Source organism: Trachypithecus francoisi, unplaced genomic scaffold, assembly GCF_009764315.1.
Source record: "Trachypithecus francoisi isolate TF-2019V2 unplaced genomic scaffold, Tfra_2.0 Lachesis_group16, whole genome shotgun sequence".
Lineage (NCBI taxonomy): Eukaryota > Metazoa > Chordata > Mammalia > Primates > Cercopithecidae > Trachypithecus > Trachypithecus francoisi.
Genome location: NW_022681461.1, coordinates 51,803,035 through 51,820,216, shown reverse-complemented (window position 1 = coordinate 51,820,216; position 17,182 = coordinate 51,803,035). Strand labels below are relative to the sequence as shown.

General features: G+C 37.5%; 1 long non-coding RNA gene across 1 annotated transcript in view; it reads left to right on the top strand.

Moving 5' to 3' along the window:
- The window catches only part of LOC117098663, a 35,650-nt gene extending 18,693 nt beyond the window's left edge, over positions 1 to 16,957 (top strand). Inside the window, exon 3 of the long non-coding RNA XR_004443524.1 lies at positions 16,824 to 16,957. This is a non-coding gene — a long non-coding RNA (uncharacterized LOC117098663). The remainder of the gene's footprint in view (positions 1 to 16,823) is intronic.
- The last annotated feature ends 225 nt before the right edge of the window (positions 16,958 to 17,182 follow it).

The following is a 17,182-nucleotide window of genomic DNA, read 5'->3' as shown; positions in this document are numbered from 1 at the left end:
CTAGATAATTTTTTGATTTTCTGTAGAGATGGGGTCTCCCTACTTTGCCAAGGCTGGTCTTGAACTCCTGGGCCCAAGTAATCCTCCCAGGTTGGCTTCCCGAAGTGTGGAGATTAAGGTGTGAGCCACCTTGCTTGGGCAGAATTATTTTCATATACACTTGAATTTAGATATGAATCCTTTTTTTTTACATCTGATGAAAATGATTTTCCCTTCCATTGCAGTGTTTTGATTTATATAATTGTGATTTTTCAAATTTTTACATATTTGAAAATTTGTCTTTGAATCTTTTTTATCATATCTGGTTTCATCTAGATAAAATTATCTTCTATTTTTTCTCATAAATAAATTGTTAACTTTGGGGTTTATTATGATATACCATATAAGAATGATTGAAAAAAAAATTGCTGCAAACCATCACATCGAACATCTGGTATCTGTTTTTATGAGATAATAATTATAAGTAAGGGAGAAATACAACAGGATTCTACTTACTATTGAAGCTGAGAGCAGAAGGCAGATTTTTTGAAGAGAGGGTCTCTTTACTTTCCACATTGCTTTAGATCTCCCTGATTCAAACAACAAGCTCTGAGAAAGGGAAAAAAATCTATGCCCCAAATAGAGCAGAGTTTAGAACTAAAGACAATGCTGGCATCTCATTATCTCCTTAGGTTAGCTGATCTAATTTATCTTTTCTTTTCATGAAATTAATCTCAAGCAAACACATTGTTCACACTTTTAAGTTAAGGGATGCTTAATGTGCTTAGTGCAAGCTAGAAATATTGATTTCTTAATGTAACACTTAAACACATATTATTGCATCAATTCCTGGCAGAAACTATTTTAATTCTTTGAACTAGTGAAAAAGGAAAGTCCTGTTTGTGGTTAAAAATATGAGTGCATTTAGTAACACTTCCGGCCTGGTAAAATTACAATCCAGAAATGTTAACAAAAAATTTGTCCTTATTTGGTTACTTCACTTTAGCACAACAAAACCTTGTCTTTGGTTCTTTAAGCAGTTAACTTCAGTACATCAAATGTTTCTTAATCTAGGTGCTGAAAATTAAAAGATAAACAAGAAAAGGTTTCTGCTGGGGCAGTTTAAAGCCTAGTGCAGACAGATACAGAAAACTGATTGCAACATAATTTGGTAAATCTTAAGAACGAGACCATTTAACTGCTTTTGTCAAAGATTTTAAGGAGACTCACAGTTTACAGTTAACAGTAGCAGGGCTATTATCCTATCTCCCTTTGACACTGCCCCCAGCTTGCCTTAAAAGGGTTTCAGAACCTCCCAGGCTCCTTTTCCACCACCCCAAGCACCTAGCTTCTCAACCTGCTCCATCATCACATACCACCCAAGGATCCTATCCCAAGAAGGAAGATATACTTAGGATGAATTTTCCACCTTTCCTTCAGTGGTGATGGAACTAATCATCATGTTTCATACTCCTTTTGGCCGCAGTCACCATAGAAGTCCAGGCATTCCAGGTCATCACGGAAACTCTCCTCCATATATTTTTGTATATCTCTTGATCTGACTCAATCTCCCATTCCTTCCAAAACTGCAGTCTCTTCCAATGCAGCTGCTGGAATTCAGGGCTTGGGAAGCACAGTCTCTTTTATTTTCCAACTCTTCTCTGAACAACACCTTCACCTTCTTGCTCTAAGCCCTGGCTGACCACCCAACCCAACCCATATCCTGTTTACTGTCAGCCTTTTCAGGGGTGGTTGTTTTTGCTCCCACACCCTATGCTTCCAGGTCCTGGAGGTGGGGACAGGAATGCTCCTTGTTTCTCATTGTTTATCCTTTTTCAAAAACCCTTCATCTCCTATTTTCCAAGCCATTCCACTTCATGATGGAAGATTTTAGCAGCTGGCTCATTGCATTTCCTTGTACCACGACTCCTGTCATTATATTTAATGATGTCAACATTTATGTATGTCATTATTTTTCAAATTTGACTGCACATTTTTATTACCTCATGATGTTTTAAAAATCCTACCTGTGTTCAGTTCCTCCCCCAAGCCAAAGAGGTACTGATTTAATTTAGTCAAGGTAGGATTTAGACCCAGATTTTGTTTTGCTTTAAAAAAACAGAAAAACAAAAAACCCCACAACTCCTATGATCTGAATATGCAGCAGGGTTCAGCACCACTTACTTAGATCAGTTCTACAGTAAGCCTTTTTAATGATTTGACCTTCTGACTCCAATATCTCTTTCTTTCCCCAACTCCATCATGTTCACCCTAGTCACACCCTAGAGTTTGTCATTATCAGTAACCTCCAGTATCTAGTTTTTCATCATTCCACTTTCAGATATTCACAGCATCTCTTTCTGCCTCCTCACTTAAGTACGTCATTCCAGTAATCTATGGACTCACTCCCAGCCTTTGTCCTAATCATCTCCCTCGCTTGTCTTTACTTCTTTCCCTATTCATCTTAGATTCCATGGTTTGTCATTATAACTCTTCTGCAGGTACCCTCAACTCTTTTGTCCTTCTTTCTCCCCATTATATTTGCCTAGCAAAATACAAACCCTGGTTATATTTAACTCGCTTAATCTATATCTGCATTCAAGCAGCTAAATGGGATAAGAGAACAACACACACATTTACTTTACATTATGGCCACAAATCTCTGGTGGGTCCTCAACACTTCAGGAAACTTTTTTTTTTTTTTTTTTTTTTTGAGACGGAGTCTTGCTCTGTCGCCCGGGCTGGAGTGCAGTGGCCGGATCTCAGCTCACTGCAAGCTCTGCCTCCCGGGTTTACACCATTCTCCTGCCTCAGCCTCCGCAGTAGCTGGGACTACAGGCGCCCGCCACCTCGCCCGGCTAGATTTTTGTATTTTTTTTTTTTTTTTTAGTAGAGACGGGGTTTCACCGTGTTAGCCAGGATGGTCTCGATCTCCTGACCTTGTGATCCGCCCGTCTCGGCCTCCCAAAGTGCTGGGATTACAGGCTTGAGCCACCGCGCCCGGCCTCAGGAAACTTTTTATAGTAGAATTCTCTGGTCAGTTCTTTTTCCAGATAACTGTTTTGTATCTTCCCCCCCTTTTTAAACCTCCAACATTTCCTCCTTGTCTTCATTTTCAACTGATAACCTGGATTTTTATTTCATAAGAAAATAGAAGTAAGCAGAAGAGAACTACTTCCCTTTCCCTTTACCACATCTATCAACCTCCTTGCTCCTCACCCAAGTGCTCCATATTCTCTTTGGTCACAGATGATAAACAGCTCCTGCAGCCTGGCTCCTCACCCCCTTCCACCTGTGCCAGGGCTTTACTCCTCTAATCATCTTTTTTCTCCTGAACATGACTCTTCCCTCTTACTGTAGATCATTCCCATCAGCATACAAATAGATCCCCCATCTCAGCAAAACAAACCCAATCCTTTCCTAGACTTCTGGTTGCACTGTAGCTCCAGTTGCATTCCTCAACTCTTCTTCATAGCAAGTTTCTTGAGAATTTTCTGTACTCACTCTAACTTTCTGACTTCTCACCTCTTTAGCCCACTTCAGTTGGGATTTAGTCCTCATCACTCTCCTGAAATTGCTCTGTCAAAATCACCAGCAATCTCCATGTTGCTAAGAGCACCAGTTAATTTTCAGTCTTCATTTTATGCAAACTCACAGCAGATTTGACACAATCATCATCTACCCTGAAGCATTTTCTTCTCGAGCCCTTCTGGATACCACTGTCTCCTAGTTGTTGTTCCATCTCACGGCTGTTGCATCCTGGTTTTCTTTGCACAGTCTACCTTTCTCAATATTAGAGCACTCCCGCTTGATATTCTTGCTTGGTCCTGCCTTCTTCACTCCCTGTACTCACTTCCTAGACCATTTCATCCAGGCACATGTCCTCACATAGCATCTTCATGCTGATGATAATGCCCCTCCATCCTTTCTCCTACGCTCTAGGTTTAAATATCCAGTTGCCTAGTAGGTACATTTGTTTGTGTTATCTAAAAAGCATAACATGTTAAAACCAAAATTATTTTTTCTTCTCACATCTGCTGTTTATATGGATTCCTGTTGGCATATCCATCCCCTAAATTGTACAATCAAATATTTAGGCACTATCCTTTTTCTTTATTTTCTCAAAGTTGACTTTTTTCCTTCTCTTTTCCTTCCTTCCTTCCTTCCTTCCTTCCTTCCTTCCTTCCTTCCTTCCTCCTTCCTTCCTTCCTTTCTTCCTTCCTTCCTTCCTTCCTTCCTTCCTTCCTTCCTTCCTTCCCTCCCTCCTTCCTTCCTTCCTTCCTTCCCTTCTTTCCTTCTTTTCTTTTTCTTAAGGCTCTTAATCTGTTACCCAGTGTGGAGTGCAGTGACATGGTAATGGCCCACCGCAGCTTTATCTTCCTGGGCTCAAGCAATCCTCCCACCTCAAGCTCCTGAGTAGCTGAGACTACAGGTATGCACCACCACACCTGGTTTTTTTTTTCTATTTTTTGTAGAGATGGGGTGTCTTGCTGTGTTGCCTGGGCTGGTCTTGAACTCCTGGGCTCAAGCAATCTTCCTGCCTCAGCCTTCGTAAGTGCTGGGATCATAGGCAAGAGCCATGCTGCCTGGCTCACATTTGGCATTTCTATCATCAAGATGTCTTGTCACCTCTACTTAAAGTGCCTTCAATTTGAGAATTCTCACTGTCTCCACCTCTATCATTTTGGTCCACACTATTATTATATCTGACTGTTGTGTTAATCTCTTAACGTGTCTTCCTATTTCTGTTCTTGCATCCTTTCAATCAGTTCTTCACACGGCAGCAGATTGTTTTCAAAATATAAATTTGTTCAATTAACCTGGCTTAAACCATCCCATAGTTTGCTGTTACACTGAGAACAGGGTAAGTCCTTACTAATACTCACTAGGCTGTTTGTGATCTGGCCCCTGACCCACCTTTCTTTATTATTATTATTATTATTATACTTTAAGTTCTAGGGTACATGTGTACAACGTACAGGTTTGTTACATATGTATATATGTACCGTGTTGGTGTGCTGCACCCATTAACTCGTCATTTACATTAGGTATATCTCCTAATGCTATCCCTCCCCCCTTCCCCCACCCCACAACAGGCCCTGGTGTGTGAGGTCCTTTCTGATGTCATCTCTACCAGCCCTCCCTTACTCCAAGCTGGCTGAATTTGCTTCCTGGAGTGCACCAAGCTTGCTCCATCTTTTGGGTCTTTGTACTTGATCCTTACACAGCTTATTCCCTTATTTCTTAGAAGAGATACCTTCCAATTCCCAGATCTCCCTTATCTAAAGTGAAGTTAAGGCTGCCCATTTTATTTTCTCTTACTTTCTGATATTTCCTCCATAATTCTCATTGGTACTTGAACTTAAATATTTATTTGCTTACTTTATTATTTGTTTCTCTTGCTAGAATGTAAGCCTCCTGAGGTTAGAAATTTTATGTCTTGCTTATAGTAGCATCCTCAATGCTTACATGAGAGATCCTCAGTACGTATTTGTTCAATAAATTAATAAAATGTTATCACTAAAACTGATGTTAATATTCATGAAAAGAGATTACCTTACTGATGTTACCTCATTATTCGTTGAAAACAAACATGAAACTATTCATGTGTTCATGTGCCACTTAAAACCATCTTGCCTACTTTTGAATGCCACTCCAGGTACAACACTTTGATTAGCACTGTTTTCTATCCTGTGAACATTTCAACCCAGGGTTTGTTGGCCCTGATTGGTTCAATCAGGCATGGGTACCTGGCCAAAAGCCAACCAGTTTATTTATTTATTTATTTATTTATTAATTATTTATTTATTTTTTGAGACGGAGTCTGGCTCTATCTCCCAGGCTGGAGTGCAGTGGCCGGATCTCAGCTCACTGCAAGCTCCACCTTCCGGGTTTACACCATTCTCCTGCCTCAGCCTCCGGAGTAGCTGGGACTACAGGGGCCCGCCACCTCGCCCGGCTAGTTTTTTGTATTTTTAGTAGAGACAGGGTTTCACCGTGTTAGCCAGGATGGTCTTGATCTCCTGACCTCGTGATCCGCCCGTCTCGGCCTCCCAAAGTGCTGGGATTACAGGCTTGAGCCACCGCGCCCGGCCAACAACCAGTTTATTATAGTTTGATTATCGACTGAATTTGAAACTGGCTAAAACATGCATTATTACCTAGTTAGGCTGAAGCTTGCTTTTGGGTAGGATGGAATACCTAGCAACTGACTATCATTACTGTCTTATTTATAATATTAGAAAACTTAAATTATCTTGAATGTCCAATATAAGAGGACTGGGTAAATACATGGTATGAGATGCTTACTATATACTGTGCATTTTGAGTGAAAAAATCAGAGAGCACAATTGTTTATGCAGTATGACTTTGGTTTTATTAATTTTTTCTCTTCATATATATTTTCACAAAGAAAAAAACAACCCCAAAATTTAATAGGGCTTCTTTTTTCCTGGATGCTACCAATGAGGATTGTAGGAACATCCCATTGTAGGTGGTTTTATTTCTTCCATATAGTCTTATAAATATTTTCAAATTAATTTGATTAGAATAAAAATCATGTTATTTAGAAACTTTCCATAAAAAGAGCATGCTAACATTTTATGCATTGTTTAAAACTAATTTCTATTCTTGCATTATATGTGCATTGCATATAAAACTGTGTGAAGTATTATATATAGTTATGCATTATATATTTATATCAAGTAACAGATTAGAATGGATTGTATATATTATTTCTACACACACATAATTTCATAGTTTAGTGAATTATTTGGCAGCACTTGAACTACTACTTCAGTTCAAATTCTGAAGAGTGTTTTATGGTGATTCCTTTAAATAATTACCAAACATTTGCTTTTGTTCTAAAGAAACCACAATAAAGATAAATAAGTCTAAGTGCAATTATATCAGTTTATGAGAATTAAAAAGTTAAAGTCCTATTGTTTAAAAGTCAAACTGTGGAGTGATGAGAGCTTCATTGTAACATTATCATTCATTTTCTACATTCAAACATATTCCTGGTTAGATTATAATGACCTCCTCTTTAACCTCTAAATACTGCATGCATATAAAGTGGAAAAGTCAGCTGTTACACAGTAAGTCTCTAAGAGTAGTTTATTAGAATTCAAATATTGAGGCTGAGGACTGATAATTATGTGGAAGAACAACCTCAAGATGATGTGTAAGAGCATAATAAACATAAATTTTGAGTTGAGAAGTAAAAGTAATGGGCTCAGTTTGTATTTAATTAGGAAGTCTTTCAGTTTCTCTAAAATTCAGGCTCAGCCATAATTCTTTTGTTCATTTATTTGACAGATATTTATAGAGCATCTGCTATGCCAACTGCTAAGATTCCAGTGGTGAAAAAGAGAGATGCATCCTACCTTTTTGAAATAGACTGTATGCTAGTCAATAATTGCACAATTTTTAAAATTATAATCCATATGAAAACATTGAAGTGGGGTAACATCCAGTCTGAGGTGAGATGTAGAGCCTCAAGGGATCTTTTCTTAGTAATATTTAAAGCTTCTCAACCCTGTTGACCTAAAGCACTCTGGCAGGGGGTGAAATCTCTTTCTTCATAGCCTAGTTGGAAACTGATTGTACAATTATATGCTGACATGCTCAAAATTTCTTACTTCAATTTCCTTTATGCTATAGCACAGAATACTGAGTTGAAGAAGAGGAATGAGGACAAAGTCAGGGACTTGCCAACCAATGAGAAAGTCCCCAATGTAATGGCTCCAAAATGCCATTGATGCCTACTGACTGTTCTAAATAGACAAACAGAAACATTTCTAGGGTGGGATGCTGGGTGAAAGGACAGAGAGAAGGGGAAAGACTAAGGATGTAGAAGGAGATCAGTTTCCATTGTTTTCAGACCACTATTATGTGCCAGTAGTATTACATGTGTAATATCTAATATTTGCAAGAATTCTGCACACAGATATTGTCATAATTTAAAGGTGAGGAAACAGGCCAAGAAACTTTGAAGGACTTGCTCAGGATTACTTAGCAAGTACATTACAGATCTGTGATTAAAATCTAGGTCTTTCAAACTCTGTACCTAGCATAATTTATATATTCTTCACTAGTAGCAGAATATATACACAGGTGGGAAATGAGGAGAATAACGATAGAAGGAGGTGCCAATGTATTGTAATTATGCTAAAAATGCAAGAATTAAAAATGCTAGCAAATAAAACCATCTAATGCGATCTAAATTTGGAACTGCCTAATTTGATTTATTGCTAGGAACTCATAGCTCTTCCAACTGCAGTTTTTTTTCTTCACCCTCCTTTACCTCAATCCTTCCAGGAATTGGTTCACCAAGAAGCTTAATCTATTCTGTGATATGGGCCACTGTAGATTGAATTTTTGGTCTCAATTCTTCATTGTCCCATGACAAGTTTATCTTATTCCCTCTCTTGCCTTGCTCTCATGTGAGTGAAGTATATTTTTCCTACTCTTTGACTTTGGGCTTAAACATATAACTTGCTTTGACTACTGGGATGTTAGTGAAACAGAGACCAGAAGTGTACCTGAATGGTTCTGCTTGGTCTCCCGGGCTGAAGCATTTCACCATGAGAAGCACTTGCCCTGGACAGCAGGTTCACCAGTAGTCTAGCCCCTGAACAAAAAACTTGGAGACTTGAAGTGAACCTGCAGTCAAGAGCCAAGGCCAGCCAACCCACAGCTTGAAAGACAGCTTCAATTAGCCAAACCATGTCAGTTACAGATCCACAAGTGTAAGAATAAATGTTGTTGTAAGATGCTGAGTTTGGGGGATCATTTTTTATGCAGTAATACAGTGGCTCTAGGCAACTTATATAACCATGATGTCCACATAAAATTACTGGAGACATATAAGAAGAAAAATACCTTTATTATTTCTGAGTCATCCAAGACAGGAAAATAATGAAGGGTTGTGACTAAGAGATTTGAATAGATGGCCTGAGCATATATGAAAGGACTGTTCCTGAATGCTTATTTGCTGGACTGGGGTCGCTCCAGAGTAAGGGGTGGAGGGGAGACCTGTCGGTGTGAGAGCTCTTTCCCAGCCAGACGCTTAAGCTTAGCCCTAGGAGACAAACAAAAGCTGCCTGTCAGTAGAAATAAGATAAGGAACAAAGGATTAAGGCAATGGTTATGTTGGCTCTCTGCTCTACTGCCTTACAAATAAGATTAGTAAATTGCTAAACATAGTTTTTGTGTTACTAGTTGACTTCATTTCATTTCCCTATAGAATAGTATATTCAGCCAAATAGGGCTTAGGCCTCATTGGATTTATCAGTATATACTTTGCTTATGAAGTAAGCTAGAGATTAAAGTCACTGGAACAAAGCACTAAAAATGAAAGTGCTTGAGGCAATTTTAGTCTCAGTCTAGATCATTGCCTGGTGAAGGATTTATCACAGAAATAACTTATTTAAAAATATGCAGGTGAGGTTTTACTGTCATATTTAACAAAAACACACATGGGGCTTATCATGAAATATGCTAGTGTGATGTGTCTGTCACCCCTAAGGAATCTGGCATCAACACTAAAGCTCTGCTATATGATGCCAAAGACACTATTATGAAGTAGTTTGCTGAAAGAGATGTAACTACCTAATTTATACAGTACACATCAGAAAACAGCACTTTAACTCAAAAAATCCATATTTTGTTTCCAGTTTTAAGTTATTTTCTGATAGACTTAAACCAAATTCAATGGTTTTTGAATTTCAGATGTTAAATTGTTTTAGTTCTAGAATTTTTCTTTTGTTTGTTGTTGTTGTTCTTTTCAGTTTACAAATCTCTCCTAGAATTTCTCCCCTTTTCACCCACTGAAACCATATTTGAAATAATTGTCATGATTATTTTAAGGTTCTTTTACTGACCAGAATTGTAGACCTATTTCTGTTAATCAATCTTCTCATTTTTTGGACACATTTACTTGTTTCTTTACATTACCAGTAATTTTTAATGGCATTTGGGATATGATAGATAATACGTTGTAGAGATTCTGGATTATACTATATTTCTTTAAAGGGTGTATTGGAAAACCTTTTCTATAAAGGGATAGATGGTAAATATTTTAGGCCTTGTAGGCCACCTTTGGTTATTGGTATTTCTTCCCTTTCCCTTCCTCTTCCTTTTCTTCTTCCCCAACCCTTCCTCTTTCTTTTCTTCTTCCTCTTCTCTTTCCTCATCTCCTTCCTTCCTCTTCCTCCTCCACCCTATAAGAATGTAAAAATCTTTCTTATCTCAAGGGTCATACGAAAAGAGGCCATAGGTTTTAGTTTGCTAACTCTCATGCTAAATAGAGGTAGTGTTATTCTAGCAGATAGCTAAATTATAGGCAGATGATTTTGAACTTGTGGGGTTTGGTTTTACAATTTGCTAAATTAAGCCTGTTTTAGTTTTGCCTCGAGTTGAAGAGCAAATAATCCCTTAGTCCTGGAATGTAGTCTTTACTTTATATGTATAACCTTTCTGGAATTTCAGTGGAAAATTACAGTGTTTTGAAGCCCCTCTAATTTAGTTGAACTTGAACTCTAAACTGTTTCTCTGCAGTAGGTAGCAGCTGAAATACATGATCGGTTTTTTATCCTTTCAATGTTTCAGCTGTGGTTTTCCTCCCAGCTTCCTTGGAGTCTCACCCATGGACAAGCAGTCAGCCAAGGATTTGAGGGGGATATTATTATTCAACTTTTGAGGCTTCCCCTTTGACTCCATCTTCCCCTTCTGTGATTCCATTTCCTGAAAAGGAAATTCCTACTTTGACTTCAATAAGAAGGCAAGTTTTGTTTTGTTTTAGTTCTGTATTCTAAACATTGCGGGGACCAGAGAGGGCCTCTTGGGGAAAAACTATAAAACCCATGTGACTCTCTAATTTCCAGGATTAATTCATCACTAGTTTCTGTCTGCTTTTGATCACTCTTTAGTGCCTTTCAATTTTTGTTTTTAAAATACTTTGTACACAATTTATAATTGTTTTCTGAAGATGGGTTCATCTGATACAAGATATTCTGTCATACTGGAAGCCTCTGCAATCATGACATTTGAATTTCCATTACAATTTTACAAAGAAGGAATAAAAACTATATACTGAAAGAAGCAGGAATGATGATCAAGGGGTTTAGACAGAGTGTGACCTGGTCTGAACAGTGTTTTAGATTCATCTGTCTGCTGGAAGGGTGAATGATGGTTTGAAAGAAAAGTGAGAATTCAATTCAGAGAGTCCAGTTAGGGAAACATTGCAATAATTCAGCTGAGTGATATCAAGGGCTAGAAGATATATCTATATAACAAAATTTGGACTTGAGCAATATTTAGGAATTACAATTGGCTGAATCCAGAGATTGACTAGATGTCAGGGGTGAGGTCTAGCATGCTTCCCAGATTTTGTTTTGGTGCCTAGTAGCTAGGGCGAACCATTAATGACCCAGGGAACATAGGAGGGTAAACAAGTTTAGGGGCAGAAGAAGTGAGAAATTTGTATTGTGTTACACATACACATCTAGGGTAGATCTATAAATAAGACAGATGCCAAACTCTTTACTCAGTGTAGATTTGCTTTGAATATTTTTAGAAAAAATGAATCAAAACTGTAAATAGTATTTCATAATAATGTATTGATTACTAGGGCTTCACATTCATTATCATTTCCCCTAGTACTGTTGGGTTTCTAAAATATATTCCTGACATATTAATACTGATCAGGACAGAATTCCAACATTCATTTTTAATATTTTTGTTTCCTTTCATCCCCTGTAACATTCATTATATGAAGAGGTAAGATTCGTCTGATAGGAATTGTTGGTATGGAACCATTTTTCAGTATCTTTCTCTTATCAATAATTTATATAGATACAAAACATATATTACATATTTTTAAAGCACCACATATAAACATGGACAATTCTCCTATGCCATGAATAGATTAATATTCTATGTTCTTTTGGTAATTCTTAAGATAGAATCTAGCTATGTAAATCCATTAAGCTTTTTGTTTGTTTTAATTATTACTATATAAAATATATAAATTGTTCATACCTCTTAGAAAATGTATGTCGGCCGGGCGCGGTGGCTCAAGCCTGTAATCCCAGCACTTTGGGAGGCCGAGACGGGCGGATCACGAGGTCAGGAGATCGAGACCATCCTGGCTAACACGGTGAAACCCCGTCTCTACTAAAAAATATTAAAAAAAAATTAGCCGGGCGAGGTGGCGGGCGCCTGTAGTCCCAGCTACTCGGGAGGCTGAGGCAGGAGAATGGTGTGAACCCGGGAGGCGGAGCTTGCAGTGAGCTGAGATCCGGCCACAGCACTCTAGCCTGGGCGACAGAGCGAGACTCCGTCTCAAAAAAAAAAAAAAAAAAAAAAAAAAGAAAATGTATGTCACATAGAGTATATTCTTTTGCTGTATAATTCAAACTGCTTTGCACTCAAATTTTCTGCATCTGAACTTTTTCAAATTATGCTAAGGAGTTTAATATTTATACTCAGATCTTTTATAGAATATTAAATATATAAACCTTGGATTTCTTCCTACATGTGAGGGTGGCTAACTAAACTCTGAATGAAGATAGTTATTTCACAAAAAATACTGTGAATTGAGCTTACAGCTAGAGATGACTTAAAAAATTGAATGGCCTCTCAGCACTGAACGACTAGTTAATACTTATAAAATCATTGAACAAGAAAGACTCTGAAATATTTATTTTTTAGTCTTTGATAAAAACAAAGTTCTATGCTTAAATTCCTGGAACCATATTTGTTTTATTTTGTTTTGAGACAGCATCTTGCTCTGTCGCTCAGGCTGGAGTGCAGTTGCACCATCATGGCTCACTGCAGTCTCAATCTCCCCGGCTTAAGTGATCCTTCCACCTCAACTTCTCAAGTATCTGGGACTCCAGGTGCATGCCACTATGCCTAGCTAGCTTTGTATTTTTTGTAGAGACAGGATTTCACTTTGTTGCCCAGGCTGGCCTTGAACTCCTAGGCTCAAGTGATCTACCCACCTCAGCCTCCCAAAGTGCTCAGATTATAGGCGTGAGCCACCAGGCCCAGCCTGGATTATGTTTTTGATTTTCAGTAAATTCCCTTACTTTCAGGCTATCATCTTAATTCCCCTGTATCCATTGTCCAGCTTCCCTTTTTCTCCTTCCCGTTTGTGTTCAATCAATCTACAGTAATTAACTCTTTAGAAATTTCCTAACTCCATCCAGTCTTCCCTGTTTCCTCAGCTACTATCCTAGTACAAGTTGCAGCTACTTTTCGTAGCCTCTTACCTGGTCTCCTTACATCCTAACTTGCCCCTAATTCATTGGTCAAATTGTTGCCAGTGATGTCCTTTCTAAAATAAGAAGACCTTCAATGGCTATTTTCCTTAGGGAAAAAAATTACAAATTCCTTAACATGGCTTGCAATTTTTACCCCAATATGACCTTGGGTTTCATACTCACCTCATATCATTTCACTCTCTCCATTTGAATTCCAACCATTCTAAGTTGCTGTCAGTTCCATGTTTTTCCACCATGCTCTCATTTGCACTAGTAAATGAATGCTTTGGTGAGTGCTTCAAACCTCCTTCTTTTCATGACTAATTCCAACTCACCCTTTGGGTACCTTTGAGGCAGCACTTCTTCCAGAAGTCCTTTTCTTTACTTTTCCTTGATACTAGAATATCCTGAATTTCCTCTGTCATGATATACCCCAAACTTTGTCATAACTTCTTCTCCGATTAGCTGACTGATTCAATACTGCAAGCTCCATGGGAGCAGAAGCAGTGTCTTAGCAGCTCTAGTTATCTAGTATTTAGCAGATTCTCAATAAATACTGTATGCAAATTGTCTCCTCTTTTCTAAAATCTCTTGACAACAAACCTTTTACTAGTCTAACAGATTTAAAGACTTAGATTCAGAAATTAGATTCTTAGACTTAACTTGAATCCCATTTGTACTGATTTGAGCCTCATCTGAATCCCCTTGGTTTCAGTGGGAAAAGGGGAGCCTTCTGACACCCTACCATCATTATTTCTTTTAATTATATCTAAAGAGGCTGAAAACCTTGGGGAATGTTTGCCGAGTGAGAGTATGTAGATTATTTTTCCTCCTTGAGCAGTTAATCAGCATCTTTCAAAAATGTCCATTGAGGATTATGACCTGCTTAAAATACCAAGCTTGTGTCTATAGTGAAAAATCAGAAAGAATCCCACTTAAAATTCAACACAAAAGCAACTTTGAAAACCACAGCTGAATGAGAGCAGGGTTTATTTATTCTGAAAGCCACAATGATATCCCAACACTTTCACTCATGATGATTCAGGTAAGAAACCTTGTGGATTTGACATTAGTCACATGAAAGTGTCATCACAGCTCTGCTTCTTGTGGTAGGGGCAATTCAAAACAGATAGAAATAACAAGAGCAATAGAAATATAGTTGATGAAGCCTGCATGGCTGAGATGGAAAGCCTGCATTTGGAGCTACAAATTTAGAACAGTTGCAAAGTGCACAAAACTCTTCACCTTAGATTATCCTGTTACCAGAGAATTGACTAGTCAAGTATAGAGCAGTGTGGGGTATTGTAAAAATCAACAACAAGGGTTAGAAATATAAAAATTCAGGACACAAGTGAGGGGCAAATCCAGACTAGTACTGACACAGATACCTACTCTGGCCACAGCTGCTTAAGAACATCACCTACACTTTTGTAAAAGAATTGGTTGTTAATATCGGAGCATATATTTTTATAACTTCTTTTTAATTTGTTATATACTTTTAGACTATGTAAGTAGTCTATATTAAGTATAGACTCTCTAAACAATTCAAAGACTCTTATCAAAATATTTCCAATGGTCTTGAAGAAAATAGAAAACTCCAGTTAGTCATCAATTTATTATGTTCATTGCATTTAGATATTCCTGAAACTTCCTGAGATTGATGAACTGCTTCAGTTTTCTTTCAGATTTTGTATTTAAATTGATAGTCTTTCAAGTATTTCACATAGATGGGTATGTTTAGCATCTGTACTCCAAACCAGTTGCCAATAAAATACGAAAACGAGGACAGATTTGAAAACTGGATGTGGAAATAAAACTCTAAAGTCATAGTCCTGGTTCCCACATTCCATCCCCACCCCAACCACTGCCACTCTCTCATGCCAACCTGTCTCTCTGATAGATAGTGGTAAATGGAATCCAAGGTAAAAATTTAGGAAAATTTAAGCATATTTTTGTTTTATTCATATCCCTCCCACTACTCAAAAAAAGTGAAACCTCTAAATAATTAAGGTAATGTGTTGCATTTTTTCCTGCTGATGGACAACATTAATTCCTTATGAAACAATAAAAAGTCTAAAGTGTTTTCGGGGAAATTCTCTATAAGCTTTTTAAATAAGTTGTTTGTCAATGAAACCTTACCTCTAAAAGTTTGTTTCCTCTAATACACAGGCATAATACTGCTCTGTACAAGAAAATGCTGGCATATATATATATACACACACACACATATATACAAACACATACATATACATATAAATATACATATACATATACATATACAGTAACTTGTTGAAAGTCCTTTAAGGCAGTGAAAAAGATGGCTATCTGCTTGGGAAAACAGAGCATGTAGGATGCATGATATAGAGATATAGACATTGTGTAATATATTATATGTAATTATATATGTCCTATAATATAAATAATATATAGTATGTAAAATACATTATGTATAATATATTTTATATCTATATATGTATTATATTGACATATCTATATATCTATGTATATTATATATCAATATAAACTTATATTGATATATATAAATTTATGTTGATATAAATACACACACATATATATATTTAAACAGATTCTCAGGGTCCTAGTAATGGTGGTGGCTGACAGACATCTTGAATAGACACAATTATCCCTCTGAACCTATCTGGAGGTGACATCCAACCTTACCTCCCTGAAGTACAAACAAGTGCCTTTCAGGGTTGGAGACTAGTGCAGAAGCGAGTCCTGTGTCTAGAAATGAATGTGCTCTGTCAGCTTTTTATATGTAGGGAGTGCTTGGTCCTTGTTTTCAGCAGATTTCCTTTCACCATGGTGACTGTCTGGATAGGGAATAGCTGAAAGCATGTGAATTAATGGAAGAGGAACTGCTCCCCTTGATGTTCAAGTGAGCTTTTATAAGATATGCTTCCTATCACTCAGTACTAACCTACTCAAAGTGGATTCAAAATATTTTCTCCACTATCGGTTGCTTTAGAGCTTTATTTTAGCTATCATATTTTATACAGCTTTCATGTCTGATTTTAGTAGTTCTCTTGAAGAAAGGTATACAGTGTAGAGACCACATTAAAGGCAAGACTTTTACCTTGGTATTGGAAAGGGAAATGTATCCAAAGAAACAATTAGAAGGGGATAAATATTCATGCTTCGTTTACTGATGTCTAATCATGTGTCTGTGGAGCAGAAGCCTGAGATTCCTGACATTTGGCTTATGAGCTGTGGGTTCCCCAGTGGAAATCTCATATAGCAATTTTTTAAAAAAGGTTTAGATCAGAGATCCCTTATGAAAAGTTGACAAATGTAATAAACCCTTTCCCCAGAAAAAAAAAGGAGACCCCTTACAATTCACTGGTGGGCCCTAAATTAGAAATCTATTCTATCAAGTGTAAAGGAAATAAAATGGTGTAGTTAAATCTTGGTAGCATAGTTATTCTTTCTTGTCCAAGCACTATAATCTAGGTTGAGCTTCTGCAAATATGAACTTCTATATTAAGCTATCTGGCCTGCTATAACAAAATACGCTATACTGGGTGGCTTAAATAACAGAAATGTATTTTCTCACAGTTCTGGAAGCCGGTAGTTCAAGATCACGGTGCCAGTATAGTTGGGTTCTGGTGAAGAATTTCCTCCTGGCTTGTGGAAGGTGCCTTCTTGCTATGTCCTCACAGAGGGGAAGATCAGAGAACTGCAGCATCACAGTAAAGGCAAGTAAGGGCAAGCAGCCATTTGTAAAACTTGTTGACATGATTTTTTTTGCCTCTTGTAGAAATACATTGAGAAAACACGCTTCTTTAAATCCAAACTTGGAGAAAGTTTATAAACAAAAGCCAAGAACTACCTGTGATCCTGTGATTAGTAATAAGGTCCCTAAATTAAAAGAGGATGACCTAGCACAGATTAGACTGTGTAGACAGGAAAACATT